Raw genomic sequence first — 22,299 nt, forward strand, 5'->3', positions numbered from 1 at the left:
CGAAATTGAAGGGGTTCAGTTTGTTCAGGTGGAGCTCGCTTTGTACGCCCCCAGTGCCAGCAAATCTGTTGGGTGTAGGAGGATGGTGGAGCACGCTGCCCACAGCCACCTGCTCTGCCAGAGGGCCCAGAGCCTCACCAGCACTGTGCCAAGGCAGCAGCTCGGGGTGGGAGGCTGCAGGAGGCATGGATAAGCTGGGAGATGTGCTACTTTGCTTCCTCTCACTCACACTCTCCTGGGTAACCTTTGCTGACAAAGATAAAGGCAGGTGTTGGGGTTTTTTTGGTTTGTGGTGTCTAGTTTTTATGTCTCCTGGCAAATTACTTGCTCATCTTACCTATAGACATTTAGTCAACTGCAAGAGCGGAGAAATGGTTTTCTAGCTAGACTGAAAATTGTGTGGCACAGGTAGAGTATGATTACTTCATCAGTAAACTGCTTAGAGCTGTGCACAACCTTGCAATCGGAAGAAAAGCATCCAGGCAGGGGAGGAGGCCACACCTTAAATCCCATGTTCAGTTTTCAGCCCCTCAGTAGAAGAAGCACATCAAGATGCTGGAGCGTGTCTAGAGGACAGCAACAAAGCTGGTGAAGGGTTTGTAGCAGAAGTCTTATGAGGAGCAGCTGATGGAACTGGGATTGTTTAGCCTGAAGAAGAGAAGGCTGAGGGGGGACCTTATTGCCCTCTACAACTACCTGAAAGGAGGTTGTAGCAAGGTGGGTGTTAGTCTTTTCTCCCACGTGGTAAATAATAAGATGCAAAGAAGTGGTCTCAAGTTGTGCCAGGGGAGGTTTGGATTGGATATTAGGACAAGTTTCTTTACTGAAAGAGCAGCAAAGCATTGGAACAGGCTGCCCAGGGCAGTGGTGGAGTCACCATCCCTGGAGGTATTCAAAAACCACGTGGATGTGGCACTTAGTGATATGTTTTCCTAGGCACAATGATTTTGGGCTAACAGATAAACTGAATGATCTTAGAGGTCTTTTCTGACCTCAGTGATTCCATGATTCTATGAGTTTACCATGCAGAAATGGATATCTGTAGGGGCAATGGAATGGTGGATGTATTGAAGAACAGCCTGCGTTCACAGCCACACTCAAAGTTCTTTTGCACAACTAAATATGGTGGCCTCTGAGCTCAAACAGGTCATTTACATAGACATTGAGAGTAAGGCCATAATTCTCTTATTCTTTTGGTGAGAGGAAGGAGACAGTAATAATAATTCTTAGCTTGATTTTCACATTTTTTTCCTCTGTCTAAATTTCTTTCCAGGTTAGCTAAAACGGGTGCCGTGATCCAAAATCATGTGTGTAAGTATTCCTTAAGAGCTTCTTAAATATCTGTTTTTAAAAACCATCCATAGAAGTAGTGAACAGACCATCATCTTCCTACTCAGAGCCACAGAAACTTAGCATAAGAGGTACAGTACCTAAAGAATAACGTAAATTTATATGAGGCTATAAAGATAATAAAGTTGAGGTTTGTAATCCCTCAATCTCCCAATGATTTCTGGCAGTAATGGGATCATTTTGCAATGCCTTCTCTTTTCCTTACTTTCATTGTCACATAAATAAGGCATCAAAGTTTTAATACTTTGTGAACAGGATTCTCTAAATTACAGTAATGTAGTATACTGCTTTGACCTTTTCAGTATTGTGGGATTTGGTTGGCTGGGCTTTCTATTTATAGCTGCACTGAGTGGTGTGGCATGAGTGAGTGGATACCAGCTAATGAAAATAGAGAATACTGGCAAAGTCAAGTGAAGTCACTGTGTTAGAGCATAATGTAATATTTCACAAAATGTATAGCATTGAGTTATTAAAATTCTGATAAATCATTCTTATGACAAAAGGTATAATGAGATTAGAAATTGCAACACGAAAATTAATCCTTTCTAATAAAATAGATTGAGCCCAGGCGAGGAAACAGTGTGAATTTTTTAATCTCATTATACTCCAAAATTTGTAAGCTCATTTTCCTCCTCAGATGCTTCACTTAAGAAGGCAGCAGTGTGTGATTGGGTGTGGTACATTCTGTATTTGGGAAAAGCTACTTAGTCTTTCAACTTCAGGGCACTGGGAAGTGAGAAATCCTCAGAGTGGAGGGGAACTTGCTTCCAATGATTCAGAAGAGTCTTTTGGTTCATATTCAAGGTTCTGCAGAACACAAACAGTGTTGATAGGCTCCATAAATCTTCCCCATTCCAGTGGCCTCAGACCTTAGAAAGCCGGATGGAAATTGTGGCTGCCCCCTCCTTGAAATTGTTCAAGGCCAGGTTGGATGGGGCCTTGAGCAGCCTGGTCTAGTGGGAGGTGTCCCTTCCCATGGCAGGGTATTGGAACTAGATCAGTTTTAAGGTCCCTTCCAACCCTATAAATAATTAGAGCAGAGAACTCCACAACCACAACATAGATAACAAAGATGAGGTTTCGGCTGTCAGTGCTGAGCAAGAGCTATGGTTTGAACCACGGGACACCTGCAGTGGGCGTAGGAGACTCTCTTAGCCAGGCATGACCCTTTGGATCATCATTTTTTATTCACTTGCTCCATGAAGTGGATGGCTGAAGGGGAGGCAGGAGGGAAATGAAGAACTTTCTTTTCTTTGGAGTATGTTATGTCTTTCCCCATTTACCATATTCTTTCAAATATGCTAAGTACTACTTGGTTGCTCTCAAAGCTCTGACAGTTTTTAGCTGTGCTTATTTGTCCTGAGAGGATAAAGGACATAAGGAGAACCTGCTTATTCCTGTGCATCCTAAACTGAAAATGTGAACACATGCAGGAGCCCACTGTGTGCGTGGATAGCTCAAGTCACAGCTGAAGGAACAGAGCCACAACCTAAAAATTTTGTATCATCTCCTGCCTCCTCAGTGAGAAGTGAAGAAATTATGTAGAATCCAGGATTTAAGTTGCTATCAGGGCTGGATATGCAATGATTTCTTTCTCAACCTTGGACTAGGAATATGCATAAGCAAGAAATGAGACATTTAAGAGCTCGAATTACTCTCTTCTCTTAGCAACTTCCTTCTTCCCACACCTCAAAACACTCTAACCAGTCCTTCCCTCTTTATAATCCACCTCCAGCACTTGAGCAACACTGAAGCTATCAAAATGCAAGTGATTTCAACAGGAATCTATCTAACGTGAGTGGCCAGGGAGTGAAGATGTAGAGGGAGCTGGATGGCAGGAGCAAGTTTCTACCTCCCTCACAAAGACACCAGTGCCAGGATGCAGCTACCATCCAAAAGCTGTGTACACTGCACATGGACTCCAGCCTCCCAATCTGTGTAATGGGTAGTTCTAGTAGAACTGCAATGTGTGATTCAATCCTGTTGTTTTCTTCTTTTGTCTCTGTCAGTTCACAGCTTGCGCACCATTTATTAGAGGATCTCTGTGCTGTGGGACAACCCTGCAAAACTCACTGCAAGAGTACTTTTGCTGTTGTTCTTAGTCCTTTCCAGCAAAGTCTTCTCTCCTGGGCTCCCTCTGTTTCCTCATTTCCATTATCCACCACTTACTGCTTCCAGCTAACCTGTTCATTCTTGTCTTCCGTCTCTTTCCCAGCTTGTCTCTTATTAGCCACTTGAACAACTTGTTGCACCCCTCATCCACTCTCCTGGTTTCTCTGTCTTCCCAGTTGTCAGTTGTAAAGCTCCACTTCCCAAACTTTTCCCTGCATCCCTGATATCAGCCCATCTGTATTGTTACTGCTGATGTTGGGATCTCCCCTTTGTCCTATTCTCCACTGCCCCAGCTCAGCAGAAATCTAAGCAGAATAGCACAATATCTCCCCTGACGAATTTGTACAGGTTACTCAGAGCCCTATCCAACCTGACCTTGAATGTCTCCAGGGATAGGGCCTCCACCACCTCCCTGGGTAACCTGTGCCAGTGTTTAGCCATCCTCATTGTAAAAAATTTCTTCATTGTATCCATTCTAAATCTATCCTCCCTGAGTTTAAAACCATTACTCCTTGTCCTGTCACAACAGGCCTTGCTAAAAAGTCCTTCTTGTGCTGAGGGCTCCACAGCTGGATGCAAGACCCTGTGTCAGGTCTCACCAAAGCCAAGTAGAGTGGCCAAATCCCCACCCTCAACCTGCTGGTCATGCTGTTTCTCATACAGCCCATAATGTGGTTGGCTTTCTGGGTTGTGGCACACGTTGCTAACTCATGTCCAGCTTTTCATCCATCAGTACCCCCAAGTCCTTCTCCACAGGGCTACTCTCAAATCACATCATCCCCCAGCCTGTTTTGAATCTGAGGTATGCCCTGACCCAGGTGTAGGGTCTCGTACATGGCCCTGACCTCATGATGTTCACATGGGCCCACTTCTCCAGCTTGTCCAGGTCCCTCTGAATGATATCCCAGGCCTCTGGTGTGATAACAGCACCACTCAGCTTGGTGTTCAAAAGCTTTTAATGTAGTGCAGAATCTTGCAACAACAGCAGATTTTTAACTCTAAAACCACCTCCTGCCATACTTCAGATCCCCTCATCCAAGCACAACACGAATAACTGGATTTTTTTCAGTTCATCATTTACAATTTCTTCTAATCTGGGAAGAGCTCTGTGGGTGCATGGTGTGTTATATTTATATTCGATACTCTAAAGAGCTAACTAACTTGAGGCAAACAGTGCTATAGAACATGAGAGTTTGGCAAAGCCACTAGCAGCTGAAAACAGGTTCAAAATGGAAAGTGTTGGGGAATGTTATTATGTAAAATTAAGTCATGCCTGTAGTAAATAGTATGTTAACAGACATACTATTTGGCTGGAAATAATGGCCAATGGAACTGGGATTGTTTAGTCTAGAAGAGGCTGAGGGGAGACATCAACGCTCTCTACAACTACCTGAAAGGAGGTTGTGGTGAGGTCGGTGCTGTAAAGTAAAGGCCTCAAGTTGCACCTGGGGAGATTTGGATTGGACATTAGGAGAAGTTTCTTTACTGAAAGAGCAGTTAAGCATTGGAACAGGCTGGCCAGGGCAATAGTAGAGTCACCGTCCCTGGAAGTATTCAGAAACCATGTGGATGCGGCACTTAGTGACACGGTTTAGTAGGCACAGTGGTGTTGGGCTGACAGTTGGACTGGATGGTCTTAGAGGTCTTTTCCAACCTCAGTGATTCCATGATTCTATGACTGTGAGCTATGCAGAGTCAGAAAATGTTTTGCTCACTGGAAATTGCTGCCTTGTAGAGTTCTGTGCCTCCATGAAGATACCAGACGTGGAAGGATTATTCTCTATTATTTTAATTACAGGTGCCTTGAAGGTTGCTTTTCTTCATACAAAAAAATTTTGCAGATTTCACTTCTTCTGCTGAATTTCTGGAAATTTCATGACTTTTAGCTGTCAAAGAAATCACCAACACAAAACAGTTTTTGGTTACATATATATTTGGATTAAAAAAATGTTGCTCCGGTGTCCCATCATCTCCTGGTCGTGTGATATGTCTATGAAAAACAACCACTTCCATGACAGTAAGGAGAAGTAGTTGCATTATGGGAATGTCTGTTGTGTGCAGCAGGGGAAAAAAATATGTAGCCTATCTACAAAAGAGCCTTTTTTTTGTTACAAAAATCATAAAAGCCCAATGTTCCAGTGTAACCATGTTCCAGTATTTGAAGGGTGGCTACAAAGAAGATGGAGACTCCTTTTTTCCTAGGAGTCACATAGAAAAGATGAAATGCCATGTTCTCTCCCTGCTGAATCTTTGAACTCCAGTAATTCTCCCTCTGCCAAACCTACCCTTTTCCATCACAGCTGCCAGAAGGTCAGTCTGTTAGAAGGGTTTGGGAAGCAACCACATGTATAGCTTGTGTGCAGTTTTCCATCTCTTGCTTAAAAAGGTGAGGAAATACGATATCTGCCATTTTAGATTACAGTATCTTGCTGTCCAGGTGGAAAACCAAAAAGATAGCCAGGAACTCCACAACTACCGTGCAAGTGTTGTGGAAAGATAAAACCGGAAAGTATTGATACAGCTGAAAAAAAAGTAAGTTTCTGTATTGAGGAAAATTGGTGGTAATGGGGGAACAGGATGGGGTTTAGTTTGAATTGCATGGAACGTGAATTATACTGCACTGAAAGACCACCTCCACCTGGCAGCATAGCCTCAGTATTCCCTGAGTTCAAAGAAGAGAAACTTGCTTTGGCAGCAAAACTATCATTTAACATAAAAAAATAGATAGTTATGCATTTTAAGTTAATATCATGCTTGTTCCTTATTCTGCATTTATGGGATTAGTGATGCTTTGTGTGATTTCTCTTCCTTGATGCCCCATTTCCCCACCATTATGGCAATATTCATACCTAACAGGATAAATGTACTCACAGCTTTTGTTTCAATGTACAGTCATCTGCTGATTAAATAGTTTTCTGGCAGCATTATATCTGTAATAGGTAATAATATGTAATAATATGTACATTTCTAAATTTATTGCATCAAAATTGAATGCAATTAATGGTGCAAAATGACTTTTTTGAACCATTATCACTGTATAAAAATACTAAAATACCATTTTGAATTGTCTGCAAAATCCTTAGGAGATAGAAAGGTCTGTTGCTTAGGAGGACTTCTGAAATATTAGACCAAATTCAATACCTGCACTGACATGCAACAATGATCTGGTGGCCTGAAAGCAATGAGCCTACATTTCTCCATTCTGAAAACTCCTGCAATCAACAATTTATAAATCCCTTCCTTTTCTCTGATTGTTTTACTGTCTTAATGCTATTTGAATGTAGCAAATACCAAGTGCTTTGAAAAGCTCTCAAATTGAGGTCCTTCCTAACTAGCAATGAAAGTGAATGCAACATCTGATAAGTTTGTGGCAGAGACATCTCACCTTGATATGTTGGGAGGGTTCTGAAAGCATCACCTGATGCTCCTCACCCCAAGAGCTGGTGAAACAGTACCACTCCAACCTTTACCCTATAATGGAGTTCTTATACGGTATGTCAGACATGTTCACCTCTCTTAGTCTGGACAGTAAAGTCCTTCCACCTCCTTTTCAGTAGCAAAGATGACCTGCTCGGTTATCCAAGTTCATATTCAATTAGTGGTTAAGAATTCCTGATTTAAATACCTCTAGGGAAAACATAAGCTCTTTAGAAGAGATACTTAAAGAAGTTAAGCGTGATTCATATTAACAGCAATTTGTAAAAGCTTGGTTTCACTGAAGATTACATCTGTTGTTAAGAAGTGTTAACTTGAATACACAGAGACGGTGGTGATTACACACATTATCTACATCCTGGGGGACCTGTTCTGTGTTGTTATTATTGGAGGCAAGCTCATGCTGTACTACTGAATTTGGATGGGAAAACTTCTCAAAATGTAGCGGTGTTTATGCTGTGCATTGGAGCTGCGGCAGTTCCCAAATCAAAAGTTTGTATAAAATGGGATGGGATGTATAAAGTGGGATTTGTCTATCTTCTTCTAGGGGAGGGTTTATGGGAAATTTAAATAAAAACTGCAAAGCATGGAACATACCGTAAATTAAACCTATAACAACTACCTGAAAGGAGGTTGTGGAGAGGGGAGTGCTGGCCTCTTCTCCCAAGTGACAGGGGACAGGACAAGAGGAAATGGCCTCAAGCTCCGCCAGGGGAGGTTTAGGCTGAACATTAGGAAAAAAATTTTCACAGAAAGGGTCATTGGGCACTGGAACAGGCTACCCAGGGAGGTGGTCGAGTCACCTTCCCTGGAGGTGTTTAAGGCCTGGGTGGATGAGGTGCTAAGAGGCGTGGTTTAGTGTTTGATAGGAATGGTTGGACTCGAATATCTGGTGGGTCTCTTCCAATCTGGTTATTCTATGATTCTAAGTTGGTAGGATTTTCTGTGGTGAGGCATGTAGGTCTTTATAAAAATGCCTTTTTTGGCACCTGTGTTTGAAAGAGCACATCTTTCAAAATCTGAGTATTGCTGTTGATGTAAACCTTTAGGATCTGAGACAAAGCCAGCCATCAGTGTAGGTGCAAGAAAGGCAATCCTTCTGCCATAATGTTTACCCTACCTCAGTGCTTCATAGAAACATAGAATAGTTTGGGTTGGAAGGGACTTTAAAGATCATCTCTGGAAACAGACATGCTGTGTGGAGATTAAATTTGGGCAATGGCTGATCCATAGCAGAGTGAATGAGGGACTGGTCTGAGGGAGGCTTTTGGTTTCTAAATTCATGCACCTTTTCCAGGTACATCCTGTCACTCCCCTATGGTGCAGGGATCAACACTACCAAAGAAGTAGCAACAGGAAATACCATTGCTCAGGCTCAGTAAGCCCATTATGGTGAGAAAATACTCCATTTTGACATTGATCTCTCTTATTTGGAGCATGGGGGGAAGTAGAATTAAGTAAAAAACGAGCCTGAAAATCAGTTATTTCAATCAAAAAGTTTCCCACAGTACCTTACAGAGTTATACTCCCCATGGGTGATTCCTTGTTTCTACTTGGAATGGCCTGACTCCATTTGACTGGAGTTCCTCCAGGGTACTGCCATGGACTCCCATGCATGGTGGGATATAGCGTTCAACTGGATAGCTCACTGCAGGGGTATAGATGGAAAGGGAATATGAGCTATCTGCAATATAACTTCGATGAGGTGTTGCAATAATTTAAAATTTAAAACTCCTTTTTTGGTTTAGCTTAATTTTTTTTTCATCTCCTCACCTTTTTATTTTTTCAGTTTTTAAAAAGTCAGCTCTGTTCCATGGAAAGCAAACATGACTAAGAGAAAGCGTGAGTTTGAAAGTTACTCTTCATGCCAATATTCACAACTTTTCAACCATCCACCATATTAAAATTTCAAAATTAAGTTTTTTCTCCCTCTTAAAGTTCTGTTTTGCTGTTAGTAAATAGAAATTATCAAAGTGGGCAACAATGTAGTAACAAAATTAAACTAGTTAAAGAAAACCACTTTCCTGTTTTTCTATTAATTCCCTCTTTATGTGTACATGATACTGTACTATCTTTTATCAACATGGGCCTGTGCTGTGAAATTAAATCAATAACCAGTGTGCCTAAATTGAACTCTAAAGAGTAAAAACCCAAACCGCTTTATGCTATTGTATTTTGCCTTTCATTTCTTATTTATTTCAGCTTGTCTTTGTGTTGCAATCTGTGCTTAATCCAAATGAGCACCAATCACTTCAATTATGTGGTGCTGTACAGTTACTTTGCACTCAGATTATACTACTGGAAAAATTTAAATGATTTTCCAGTACCTGAAATATTCTTCTTTTTTTTCATGTAAAATGACCAACTCAGTCATACGTGTTACAGACATAGCATGGTTTGTTGCGAGGAGGAAAAAAGGTGTGATTGTGGTGAGGTTTAAGAGACACATATTGGACTTTCCTTAATTCTATCTTTACACTGTTTTCCAGCTGACGGACAATTGTACACATTCATAAAGGAAAAGAAATCATAGAATCATAGAATATCCTGAGTTGGAAGGCACCCACAAGAATCATCGAGTCCAACTCCTGTCCCTGCATAGGACAGCCCCAACATGCACACTGTGTGTCTGAAGGTGTTGTCCAAACACTTCTGGAATATTGTCAGGCTTGGCACAGTGACTGCTTCCCTGGGGAGCTGTTCCAGTGCTCCACCACCCTCCGAGGGAAGAACCTTTTCCTAGTATCCAAACTAACCCTCCCCTGCCGCATCTTCCTGCCATTCCCTTGGGTCCTGTCATTAGTCACCAGAAAGAAGAGATCACCTCCTGCTCCTCTTCCTTTCCTTGTGAGGAACTTTTGAATTGCAATGAGGGCTCCTCTCAGTCTGCCCTTCTGAGGCCATTCCTACAGCCAGTGGCATTGCAGGTGAGGTCTCAGGTGAGCTAACTGTTGTATGGATGTTGTGCACAGCTGGAGTTTGAACAGGGGTTTCCTGTGCCCTGGGTTTAGAGCACCCGTTTCAGTGCCTGGTCTGAGCAGACAAGGATGCTCAGCACAGAGGATGTGTCCTCGCTGTGGCATATCCTGTACATCACTCCAGTGTCACGTTGTCCTCATTTGCTACCATGAGGATTTCTCTATCACAAAAACTTGAGGCTTGCTTTGACAAAAATTCCATCAGACAGGAACACATGTTAAATAAAACAAAAGTATGAAAAGCCTCATAAAATGCCGTGGCTGCTGCATATCATGTTCCGAAACATTAAAGACTCCACAGGAACAGGAGTTCACAGTGCACACTAGGGTGTCCTGGGTTTTGTTTTTCATGGTCTTTTGTTATTTTTGCTGCTGGAAGTTACTCTGAAACTGAGTCAAATGAATTATTAAGTGACCTTGAGTACCTGCTGTTTATGCACTGAATTTATAGAATATTTTGGTTATTGCATTGATTTACATTGTTTATTAACATATTAATAAGCAAATAATAATAAAAATAGTTATGACTATGAATTTACACTGTGCAAAGTTGATTTTTTTTTTCTACCTCCCCCTTTTACTTGCATTCCTGACCTGGACTTGGTTCCTGTGATGTTTATGTTTGCATACACTGAAGAATGAGCTGGATTGAAGGGATGCTGCTCTCCTCTTCTTCGTTGCCCTAACCTAGGATCACATTGTAGATTGGCCAATGCTGCAGGCAGCCAGGGTGCACTGAGCAAACCTCAGTGTGCTGCTGCACAATACCTGGGCCTCCCATCCTGCTCTTGATCTCTCGATCATGTCCTTTTTCCAGGGATGAGCACCTAAAAACCAGGGCACTTTCATACCAATGCTGTGATCCCTCTGCACTAACTGGCACATGGCGAGTATGGAAGGAGCTCAATAGCTGCAGACAGCAGGTAAGGGTCTTCTCTGGCCTTCAGTGAGGTAAGCTCCAGCCTTCTCTATCCAAAACTATGCCTTTGGGAGGTTTTATTTATTGCTAATTGGAAAGAACAATAACAAAATACAATGAATCTAGTTGTTCCTGGACCTGTGTTTATTCCCTAGAGGCCAAGCATAGATAGCATCTTAACCAGGGTGTTAGGAATGTACTTTGCCCAGATTTGTGTTACATTTTCAGCATACAGTGAAACAAAAAATAGGCTAAAATAGGAACACATTTAACTCGAGTAGATGGGTGGAGGAATGTGTGTATTTGCAGTTGTGCCAATGCATCCGTGGTACCTCCAAATGTGGTGAAAAACAGTAGGGAAGGATAAGGACAGAAATGTCCAGTGGCAGCAGAAACAGGACACATCTACAAGCCTTCCTCCATAAGTTGTCTTAAGTTCAGTTTGAGATTTTAGTTTGCCTTATGAGTCCCACATTAGAGTTAAGCTTTTGGAATATCTCTAAGGACAGAGGTCCCACAGCCTTTCAGGGCAGTGTGCCAGTGGTGGACCACCTACCCAGTGAAGAACTCTTTTCTTTGCACTTGCTGCGATGCAGGCATTGCTTCTTATCCTTTCAGTGTGAGATATTTGAGGGCTTTGCTCTGTCTTATCTACAACCCCCTTCAGGGAGCTGAAAGCAGCAATTGGCTCCTCTCAACCTTTGATTCTCCAGGCTGAAAACCTCATCTCTTACTAGGTCATGCTCACATTTAGTACACATGCTCTCAGATCTGGGATAAGTATTTTCACATAATGTCTCATTTTAAAATAATCGGTGAGCATTTAAAATGCTTTTTTTTTACTGGATCTGATCACTTTCCTGAGTCCTTTTGTTCCTGCAGCCAAAGAAAGACCTCACCCAGTCAAGCCTATCCTTGTGGTGCTTTGTCTAAGCAAACCTGAAATGTAACCAGCAGAAGAAATGAAAAGGCCATTTTCTGTGATTACCCATATCCTCCTGCTGAGTCTAAGTTCAAAGAGGCTGAGGTTAATGGGCAGAAGTCAAAGGCTCCAAGAGCTTTCTTTTTCTCGACTTTTCTACTTTTCAACAGGCTTTCAATCGTTTCTGCCATCCCTGCTCCCCACAGCCCTGGCTGGGAAAAGTGCTGCCCGACCATAAAGAGCTAGGAGCTTTGCTATTGCGTCTGTTGCTTCTGGAGGAACCTGACATCAGGCCCTGGAGGATGCTCTCCTGGTGAGTTAGTGGACCAGTTTTAGCCATCCTGCCCTGCTCCTTCTTAGTGTGCTCGTTGACCACAGGTATATCATATAATGAGTGTTCTTGAAGGTATTTTTAAAGTTGATACCGTTATGTATTATTTTGCAGAACTGGCAGCCTTATAGTGGGGCTTGACTCAAGTAACTCACCTGTTCTTGCAGTCTGAGTACAGATAAGTAGTTTACTTTCCATGTTATTGCTGTTCAGTGTGATAATCGTGGCCACCGCAAGTTGTGAACATAGCTGAACATCATGGATGTGCTTTGTGTCATTTCTGTAGGCTGAATGAAAGGAAGCAGATCTAAAAGTCATCATCAGACAACTTTTCTCTCAGATAATGCTGTTCTGTGTACATTGGTTATAAATTAACATGATTGTACCAAAGGAATGCTGAACTTTCTGAATTCTGACAAGGCGTAGGACAAGAGGAAATAACCCTAAGTTGCACCAAGGGTGGTTTAGATTGGATACTAGGAAAAATTGCTTCACGGCAAGGGTTATCAATCATTGGAACAGGCTGCTTGGGGAAGTGATGGTGTCCCCATCCCTGGAGGGAGTTAAAAGACATGTAGGTGTGGCACTTAACAATATGGTTCAATGGTGGACTTGGCAGTATTGTGTTTACAGTGGGACTTGATGACCTTAAAGGTCTTTTCCAATCTGAACAATTCTGTGACCCTGTGTGATTCTGTATAATAGTTGCTATATTTTATGGACTGAGCCCAACACCTCTGTCTTTCTGCAATAATTTTTGAGTGCAACTTCCCCATGAATTGAGCCAAAACTTTACCTCAAGTCTCATTACAACCTTATAAACACCTGAATAACAGAACTGATTGCTTGGCTGCTTTATATAGAGAGGCTGTTGACAGTGAGGCCACAAAGGGCTGAATGCCGCAGCTTGGAGCTCCAGCTGGGTTCCAGGATGGATAAGCACACCTGAGGGAAACTCCATGCCGTAGGGCTTCATGAGGTAGCATGTTGATCTAAGTGGTCTAGTATTGAGATTTCCAGGGCTCAATTTCTGCTCATTTGAGGTGAATCTGAGCTTGAAGAGAGGCCATGGTGTGTAATCTTCATGCACTCAGGTTTTGTGCTCTATAGGAATATAGTCCCAGCTTTAGGCTTGAAATCAGGTGTTTTCCTATTGATTTTTCCAATACAAATGTAATTATTGCCTCTTTTGTCCCTCTTTGAAGCCTGTCTCTTCATTTGGCTGTTGTCTTTGATCTTGAGGGTGCATGGTGCCTCTTCAGTGCTTTTTCTGTTCTCTTTCAAGAGGCATTGTGGCTTCTATTGTGTACACATCAAAGTCTTGGAAGTGCGGCCCCAGAAAGGATTACAGATCAGCAGGACAGCCATAACTGGTCTAAGTGTGTTATTATTTATTATTTATATCTTGCATAGTGCCAGGTGTATAGCAAGTGCTCTGAGTCTGGGCTGTAGGACAGTGAAATCGATAGGAAATGATCCTTAATTAATTGAGCTTCTGGTCCTAAAGTAATTCAGCACTTCCATTGAGAATTAACTCGTCAGTCTCTCTTGCTAAGTAAACATCACAATAAATAATATAAACTGTTGCTTTCAGAATGTTTTGGAGGTTTTTTACCCCCTGCAACTCAAAAGGAGCTTTTGTTTAAAGTTTAAAACTCTTATGGAGCTACGCCTCTGGGCATTTTAGACATAAGATGAATAAGAAATGATCTAGGGTTTTATTTAGAAAAACCATTCCTGTGCATATACAGGCTTGTCATTTTGAAATGAAATTTTCATACAAACTTCCAGCCCAAGGGACCAAGCAGGATCTTCAGATTTAAGAATTAATAAGTGTTCTGCCACTCAGTGGATCCCTGGGCACTATGTCCACACCAAAATCTATCTCTGTCTGCCATCCCTGAGCACCGTGAGGTTTTTGTATTTACTGGGAGTCAGTGCAATGTGTCTTTACACAGTACTATCTGCAGGAAGCGATTAATCCAGCAGAGCCAGGTGACTTCACAGACCACTAAAAGCTACTAATTAATTCTAACTTCAAACATCCATAAAGACACACTCTATCAGATCAGGAGGAAGCTTACAGCTAGGGTCTTCACTTGTCAGAGGGAAAAACACTTCCAAATTGTCAGGTCTCTCCAGTAACATGGTTTGTTCCTAAGCTGTCAGTCCTGTTCTTTTCAGGCTGCCAGGTAGGAGTGAATGAGCAGGTTCATATACAACGAAAACAGCCCCAGCTTCATACCTGCATCCCAGCCTTTGAAAAGCAGCAGGGTTGTGTAAGGATCTGTGCTCATGCAGCATCCAAGATATAGTTTCTTTTCACCTACCTCCTTCATCTCCTTCCTCCCAGTCCTGGTTTTTCATTTATGACAGCTTGCTTAGATGATGTGGGATGCTGGAGGTGGGGGAAGAGACCCAGAGAGCAATCCCAGTGCTAACTTTGTACATCGGCTTCCACCCCATGAGCACCATCTAGCTGATTCCTGACACAACAGCATGGGAGGCTGAGCAGGTGCAGCCACTGAAATTCAATGAAACAAGTTTTCCATGGTGATGTAAGCTATAAAAATACCATGAAGCGCCTGGGAGCCTGAGATCCATATAAACTGCTTGCCGCAAATGCACATCTCGTTGTCCCACAGTGCAGTGACGTGAGAAAAGCATCTTCTGCCATGGGCTGTCTGCATGAAGCAAGTTTCACAGCCTGAGGCTCAGGGTATTTCACCTTTTGTACTGTATAAATATCAAGAGTATTGCATCACATTTGTTTTCAGCTGATCAATTCTCTGTTAAACCAGCACTGTGCTGAAGGAGAAGCACTGAACTGGAGCCTGAAAACCTCCTTGTGCCTGAATACACTCTGTGATTCCTCAGCTGAGAAACAGGACTGAGAACTTATTTATAGCATTTTTCTTCAAAAGCATTCAGTAAAGATGACTTAATTACTTCTTGCATTGTAATTCGAAAGTGAAAAAATCTGCTGTATTCCAAATTAGAAAGGTTTTTTACTCCTTCTTGAAGGAGAAATATAGTTCCCTGGGTTGGAGTTTTGGGGGGAGGGGGTGTACTTTTACAGATTTTATATTTCCAATGCTGCTCTAAAAAGTCTCGATGGATAGTTTCCCTGGAATGACAGTCTACCAGTATAGAAACACTGCTTCTTGTTGTTGTTAGTGTTAGCATTGCACTGATACATAGGGCGAGGATTTACAGTGTAGAAACTGAGAGATCAGGGATCCACTGCAGCGAGCACAACTGTGAGTGATGAAATGATAGGTTCTGTATGTTTTCCAATTTACATAGGCACCTATTCATTCTTTTCTTTATCTCCATAGCTCATGTGTTCATCATTTCTGAAGGAAACAAAAAATACACTGTATGCCACTTGGCTCTGTTCAGTGTAGAGCAGTATTGGGTGGGAAGATGCTGGATAGGAATTGGGGGAACATTACGAGGAGGTGTGGAAGGTTTGTATTTCTTATTTACTATATGAAAAGCAGCTACCAGTCTGGCTGCTATGCATCTATGTTTGAAAAATTGTCACATTATGCATCTCCCTATGAAAGCACATATTCCAAATTAACAAAAATATGGGGCAGTGTAGCAGGCACCCAGTCATGTGGACATTTGGTACATAAAATTCAAGAGTTATTTATGTAATCTACTGTCACAGTTTCAGCTGAAAACTGTTTACCCTCATCTGATCCCAGCTTTTCTTGATAAAGAGTCCCTCCTTACCTTTCCTGTAGCCTCCATGAGTACTGGGAGGCTGCTCTCAGGTTTCCCTGCAGCCTTATCTTCTTGAGGCTGAATAAGCCCAAGTTTCCCAGCCTGTCCTTGTATGGGAGGTGCTTCAGCCCTCAGATCATCTTCATGGCCTCCTCTGGACTCACTCCAACAGGTCCTTCCTGTGCTGCAGACTCCAGAGCTGAAGGCAGGACTTCAGGTGAGGTTTCACGAGAGCAGAGTAGAGGGAGAGAATCACATCCCTTGACCTGCTGGCCACAGAGAGCTTGAAAAAGTTTGGGTTATTAAACACAGGAGATGCTGAAACCACCTGAAAAGTTACAGAGTATCGTCTCACAGAGCCCTCAGATGCATAAGTATCCACGTATCCATCTCCAAAGCTAGCTGGGAGCCAAGTGTAAGGAGACAGTTATTGACTACACCACCAGTCTGCCTCAATGTTTTTGAAGGATGATAAATTGATAGTTTTCCATATGATAAGACCAACTTTCACCTGGTGGGGAAGCAAGGCTGTACTTTGTACTCTGTGCAATGGATGGTGCTTTGGGCATAATGCTGACTGCCTCTATGAGCCATGCTTCGGGTAGCACCATTAAGTCACTGATCTGTGCACTGTGCTGGGGTTAATTTATGGCTTGCCTGCTGCCTGCAGGCTACCTAAACTGTTACTATATTCTCTGTTCTATCAAAATCAATTTGGCTGGTAGTGCTTCATTTGGGGTTTGCTCTACTTAGTGTAGTGGAGGCCTTCTACCAGATGATTCAAAATTATTTTGGCAGTTGTCTCCTTGCACTGGCCAGTATCATTGAAGCTGTAAGAGTTGGGTGTGAATCAGCTGGCTTATCCACTGTCCTAGAGTCCAGCAGACTCATTACTCTACCATTGTTGCTTGCTGAGATTCTTCAGAGCTAGTAGTATGATGGCTGGCAGCACCAACAAATACATATAATTTGTCATCTTCACTATCCCAAAAACACATTAGAAAAGCTGCTTCTTGACAACTGGCTAACTCCTGCCATTAGCAAGAACATTGTTCTACAACCTGTATGGCAATGACTATAGGGTTGCCAAAGCAGGCTAAATATATGTATTGTTTTTAAACATAATAAATGTTAACTTATAGATACACTCATTGTGTAACTGAAGTCTTGTTTCTTTCAGAAAAATGAATTGTGTTTCTTCCTTGACTGCATTTTCCAAATGCCTAGTTTAAAAATTATTTCCTTCATCTCCAGCCACCCCTTAAGTTTTCTCTTAAACAGGATTTTCTTAAGTATAAATCTTGGTGAAAGCCTGCAGGTTATCCTCCTATCAGAAGTGTGATGTGATTATTATTTTCTGGAATGCACTCCCCAGATGCCTCATCTGCAGTGCTGGATTTTTCCATGCAGGGGAAAGTAACAGCAGTCCTTTCTAAATAGTTCTGCCTTCAGTGACTTGAAACAAACTGGAAGAAGCCTTTTACACTCAGATACAGGTACAGCTAAAGATGTAAATGAAAGACTACATGTTTAAGGTAACAGCTACTCTGACCAAATTGGCAAGTGTTGCTCTGAGAGTCAGCACAGAGATCTTTTCTCAATCCCGACATCCTTGCATGATGAAAGAGGGGAGATTTAGATGAGATATTAGAAAGAAATTTTTTAGTGTGAGGGTAGTGAGGCACTGGAACAGAGAAATGGTGGAAGATCCATCCCTGGAGGTGTTCGAGGCCAGGTTGGATGACGCTTTGAGCAACTTAATACAGTGGAAAGTGTTCCTGCCCATGGCAGGGGTGCTGGAACTGGATCTTTTACAACCCAAAGCTATCTGTTATGGTGATCATAGAATCATAGAGTGATTTGGGTTGGAAGGGGCCTTAAAGATTATGATGATTATGATGATGTTATAGCTCACAAGAAGGGCTCATGTTCTACTAAAGGACTAGTGCAGGGGAACCGTATTTCTCCCCCTGTCTACATCTCACAGTCCCAGTCTGGTCTTTAGCCAACCTCATGATTTCTCCTGACTCTGTGCTTAATTAGTGATCTAGCAGTAATGCTGGCTGTCTCCTTCACTCAGCTGTTGTGAGGAGGAATTTATTGATGTTTGTAAGGCAGTCAGAGATGATGGTTGGGGCATATATATTCCTTGTTCTGAAGGGACCAGTCAGTTAAATGCACTCAAGGCACAAAGACTTTATAAAATATGAAACCCTTGTGAATATATTCCATTTAATTGTATTCCATATTGTATTTTTGAGTACCTTCTTGTAAAATGGTGCATAATCTTTAATGAATACTAGACTATAAGGTCTCCTTTGGATTTAAATCCTAAGTATTTGCATAAATTTATCCCCATAAAATTATTTTATTGGCAAATCAAATGCACACACAGATGTACCTTTTGGGACTTAGTTTTGTAAGCAAGGTATCTTATTCTGCTCTCAACACAGCTGGCAGAATGTTACAGTACCATCAGTAGATTTACTTACAGATGTAAGATCACTACAGAAATTCCCAGCTGATGAATGGTGAGTTGTGACTGTCGGTCAACTGTGAGTATATACACCTATTCTACATCACCCTAACCTTAACCACAGGATCCTTTGGTTGGAAAAGACCTGAGAGTACACACTGGGGCATGTTGGCAATAAAACAGTTTCTTAATGGATTTTTTTCTCTCTTTTTTTTGTCCTTTTGCTATAACGACACAGGTCAGGCTCCTCCAGGGAAACACAGCACAGTGAGACCCCAGGGGTCTGCTGGGAGCTCACAGCAAGTCAGAGGTCAGTGCTGGGACAGAGATCTCAAGGCTCCTCTCTTCTGCCACATATAGTGTGTCCCTGCCCGTTCCTAGTGAAACTAAGGAGAAACAGTTGAGGATAAACATTTCAGCACACAAAGTATATTGCCTCAAAGTAAGCTTCTCTTACCAGTGCTTCCAGCTGTCTGGGTCTGCAGGCTCCTCGCCTGTCTTCTCTGAATCATAGATTCATAGAATGGTTTGGGTTGGAAGGGACCTTAAAGGCCATCCAGTTCTAACCCCCCTGCCATGGGCAGGGACACCTCCCACTGGATCAGGTTGCTCAAAGCTCCATCCAACCTGGCCTTGAACATTTCCAGGAATGGGGCAGCCACAACTTCTCTGGGCAGCCTGTGCCACTGCTTCACCACCCTCACAGGAAAACATTTCTTCCTAAGATCGTATCTAACTCTCCTCTCTTTCAGCTTAAAACTATTTCCCCTCATCCTATCCCTGCACTCCCTGAGAAAGAGCCCCTCCCCAGCTTTCTTGTAGGCCCCCTCTCAGTGCTGGAAAGCTGTTATAATGTGTCTTAGTCCCACATCTCTTACCTGGCATCAAAACTGAATGGCAGACACTGCCTCATTTCTTATTTATGCGGGGTCTGACTGTCAGTTAACCTGTGGCACCAGCAGAAGCTGCTGGCAGGGGATGTCTGCTGTGCTGGCAGCTGGCTGAAGCCTGAGACGGTCACACAGGCTGTGACCTAAGAGCGGAACGGTGAATGCTGTGTTGGGATTAGGCTGCGTTTCTTGAGGGATAATACACTTTGGTCACTATTGACATTCTGAACACCTAAGGGGAGAGCTGGGGAGGGAGACAAAAAGAAGGAACATTTTGCTGCTACATTTAGTCTGTGCTATGATGGGTCAGCTTTCAATCTCTTCTGTGATAATAACCTCAGAAAGAGAGAAAAACACTACAAAAATGAATTGGACAAAGTGTGTGTATCGCTTGTTACACAAAGGGCTATTATTTCTCCCTGCATGTGTACTTACCATTAGAAAAGTCTTAAGGATCATAAAAAAAAAAAAGATCTGACAGCTGCCAAAGGTGTTTTAAGATTAACCAGCATAATTGCCCTTCCAGATGGAGGGAAGTTCAGAAACAAGCTGATATTTTCTGACCTTAGGGTGGTGAAGGTGATGTGTTCAGCCTCTGGAAGAAGCATTAACTTCTTCGTATAGCGAATGTACCTTTATTCTTTCCCCACTCACCAGTTTATTGCCACAGTAGTGGCATTGGTCTGGCATCTGGAAAGAGCTGTTTGTCTGTTTTGTGAAGATAAGGTTGCATCAGGGATGGTGCTGAGCAAGGTCAGGGGAACCGAGACAAGGGAATGGGATATCAGGCAGCAGGTACATATGAAGTGTGATGAGCACAAGCACCTGCTTCTCAAATGAATCTCTGTGTTTGCTAACTGATTAAAAACTGAGTTATTTTCTTTACTGAGGTGAGGAACAGGGCAAAACAGGACCCCAGTAAAAGTTCCTTTTTGAATAGCTAGAAGTTTAGATACAGTTGTTCTTTTGGGAGAATCTTTTTTAGTCATTGTGGCAAGGTGAAGGCTGATTCTCAAAATCCCTTCTCTGTTGCCTGTCTTTCATTTCAGCTAAAAAGCAATTCTTCATTTCCAAAGAACGCCCATGACATATAATTATACTTCTTCCTTACAAGTGGCCTGCTTTTAGGGACACCATGCACCAGACTCTCTGATCACTACTGTGTGATCAACCCCAAAATTAAATTCATTCATTTCCGCTTAGCACCAGATAGTAACTCAGTTTACAAAGGAAGTGGTTACACAGCCATTCTCTCTGCTGTTCCATTGTCATGTCAATAAACGTGAAAGCAGAGGATAGACAAAACAGAACTGGTACCTCAACGTCCTTCATGCATTTATTTCACCCTGCCTTTTGCCTTCCACACAGCATGATAATAGCTGCCATTGTGTAGTATCATGGATCAGGGATCATGTGTGAACAAATCATAGAATGTCCTGAATTGGAAGGTACCCACAAGGATCATCAAGTCTGACTCCTTTCCCTGCATAGGTAGGTACAGGGAGCAGCATGAGACCTTATAGAACAGAGACCTTGTAGAACAGCAAGGGTCAGCCTTTGCCTTCATTTCCCCAAGGACCATTCATCCCTCAAGATGAATTGCCCAGGCAGAGCATGTGCTCACCCAAGAGACGCCATGGTCCTTTCTTTTAGGTCAGGGCTGCAGCAATTCCTGCCTGTGGCATTTAAAGTTAAAATAGTATTTGCCTCCCATTTATGTCGCACGTAACTCTCACAGTATTTCTTCTAGAGTGATAGGTTTTAAAAGAAGCATAATTCATGGAAATGTATTTTTAAAAGTTCTAATTGGCACAGATCAGTGCCCCAGTTCTCTGCAAATATAATTAGATCGAATTTAAAGGGCTCTGCACTCATTAGGCCTGGACTTCTGGCAGTCAGAGAAATGCTGTAGAGAATATACATTCATGTATGTGGCTCCTAAATGGTGTAGATTCATCATCACTAAGAGTATTGTGGAAACTGCTCTGCTGACAAGGCTTCCTGGTCTGTTCTCTGTATCTCATGGTTAAAAGGGCATGTGTCTTTGGATGTTTCAGACAACTAGGGAGCAACAACATAAAGAGATAATTAGACTTCAATGATTAATGATCAAAAATAGAAGATTCTTTAGTATAGCATTGGAAAAAACATACATTTCGAGAATGAAGCCAACCCCTCTTCCTCTCCATTTTGAGTATTAGTTTTGTGTTTAAAGTATTACGATTATATAGTGTTAAGCAAAATGCTTTGAAAAAACACTTCGAGCTTCTTGCAGTCATTGCAGGCTGTTAGGCTGTAGACACATAATGGGGTGTGTATTTATAAATATTAGATTTTTCACTAATATTCTGGATCAAATTTTAAAGTCTATCAATCATTATTTTGTTCTTTGAATGAACATCAATAAAATGAAATCATGTTTTGTTCTAATACTAAGGCACTTTGTATATTAAAACAGGTAACAGAAACAAACATTATGAAGTTGTAATCTCCTCTTCCACTGAAGGTCTAATCTTGAGCTTATATTCACTTCTTCTGCTAAGGCAAACCCATGCCACCTGCAGTCCTATCTCCGGTTCTGGAATCCCCAAAATAAGAAAGATATGGATCTGTTGCAGCAAGTCCAGAGGAAAGCCATAAAGACAATCAGAGGGCTGGAGCACCTCTGTTGTGACAACAAGCTGAGAGAGTTGAGGTTGTTCAGCCTAGAGAAAAGAAGGCACCAGGGAGACCTGCCAGTACTGAAAGGCGCTACAGGAAACCTGGGCTGGGAATTTTTGTGAGGGCACATAGAGATAGGATGAGGGGGAATGGCTTTAAATTGTAAAGGGGAAGATTTAGATTAGACATTAGGAAGAAATTCTTCACAATGAGAGTGGTGAGGCACTCGCACAGCCCAGGGAAGTTGTGGATGCTCCATCCCTTGAGGTGTTCAAGGCCAGGTTGGATGGGGATCTTAACAGCCTGTTCTAGTGGGAGGTGTCCCTGCCCATGGCAGTGGGGTTAGAACTGGATGATATTTAAGGCCCCTTCCAATCCAAACCGTTCTGTGATTCTATTCTATTCTGAGTTGCATCATCTTTTTGTGACCTTGCAGTTGCAAGAGTTTCTATGAAAGAGGCAGAGGCACCCTTGGATTGAAACTTAAAACTAA

The sequence above is a fragment of the Phaenicophaeus curvirostris genome, chromosome 2 (assembly GCF_032191515.1).
Source record: "Phaenicophaeus curvirostris isolate KB17595 chromosome 2, BPBGC_Pcur_1.0, whole genome shotgun sequence".
Taxonomy (NCBI): Eukaryota; Metazoa; Chordata; class Aves; order Cuculiformes; family Cuculidae; genus Phaenicophaeus; species Phaenicophaeus curvirostris.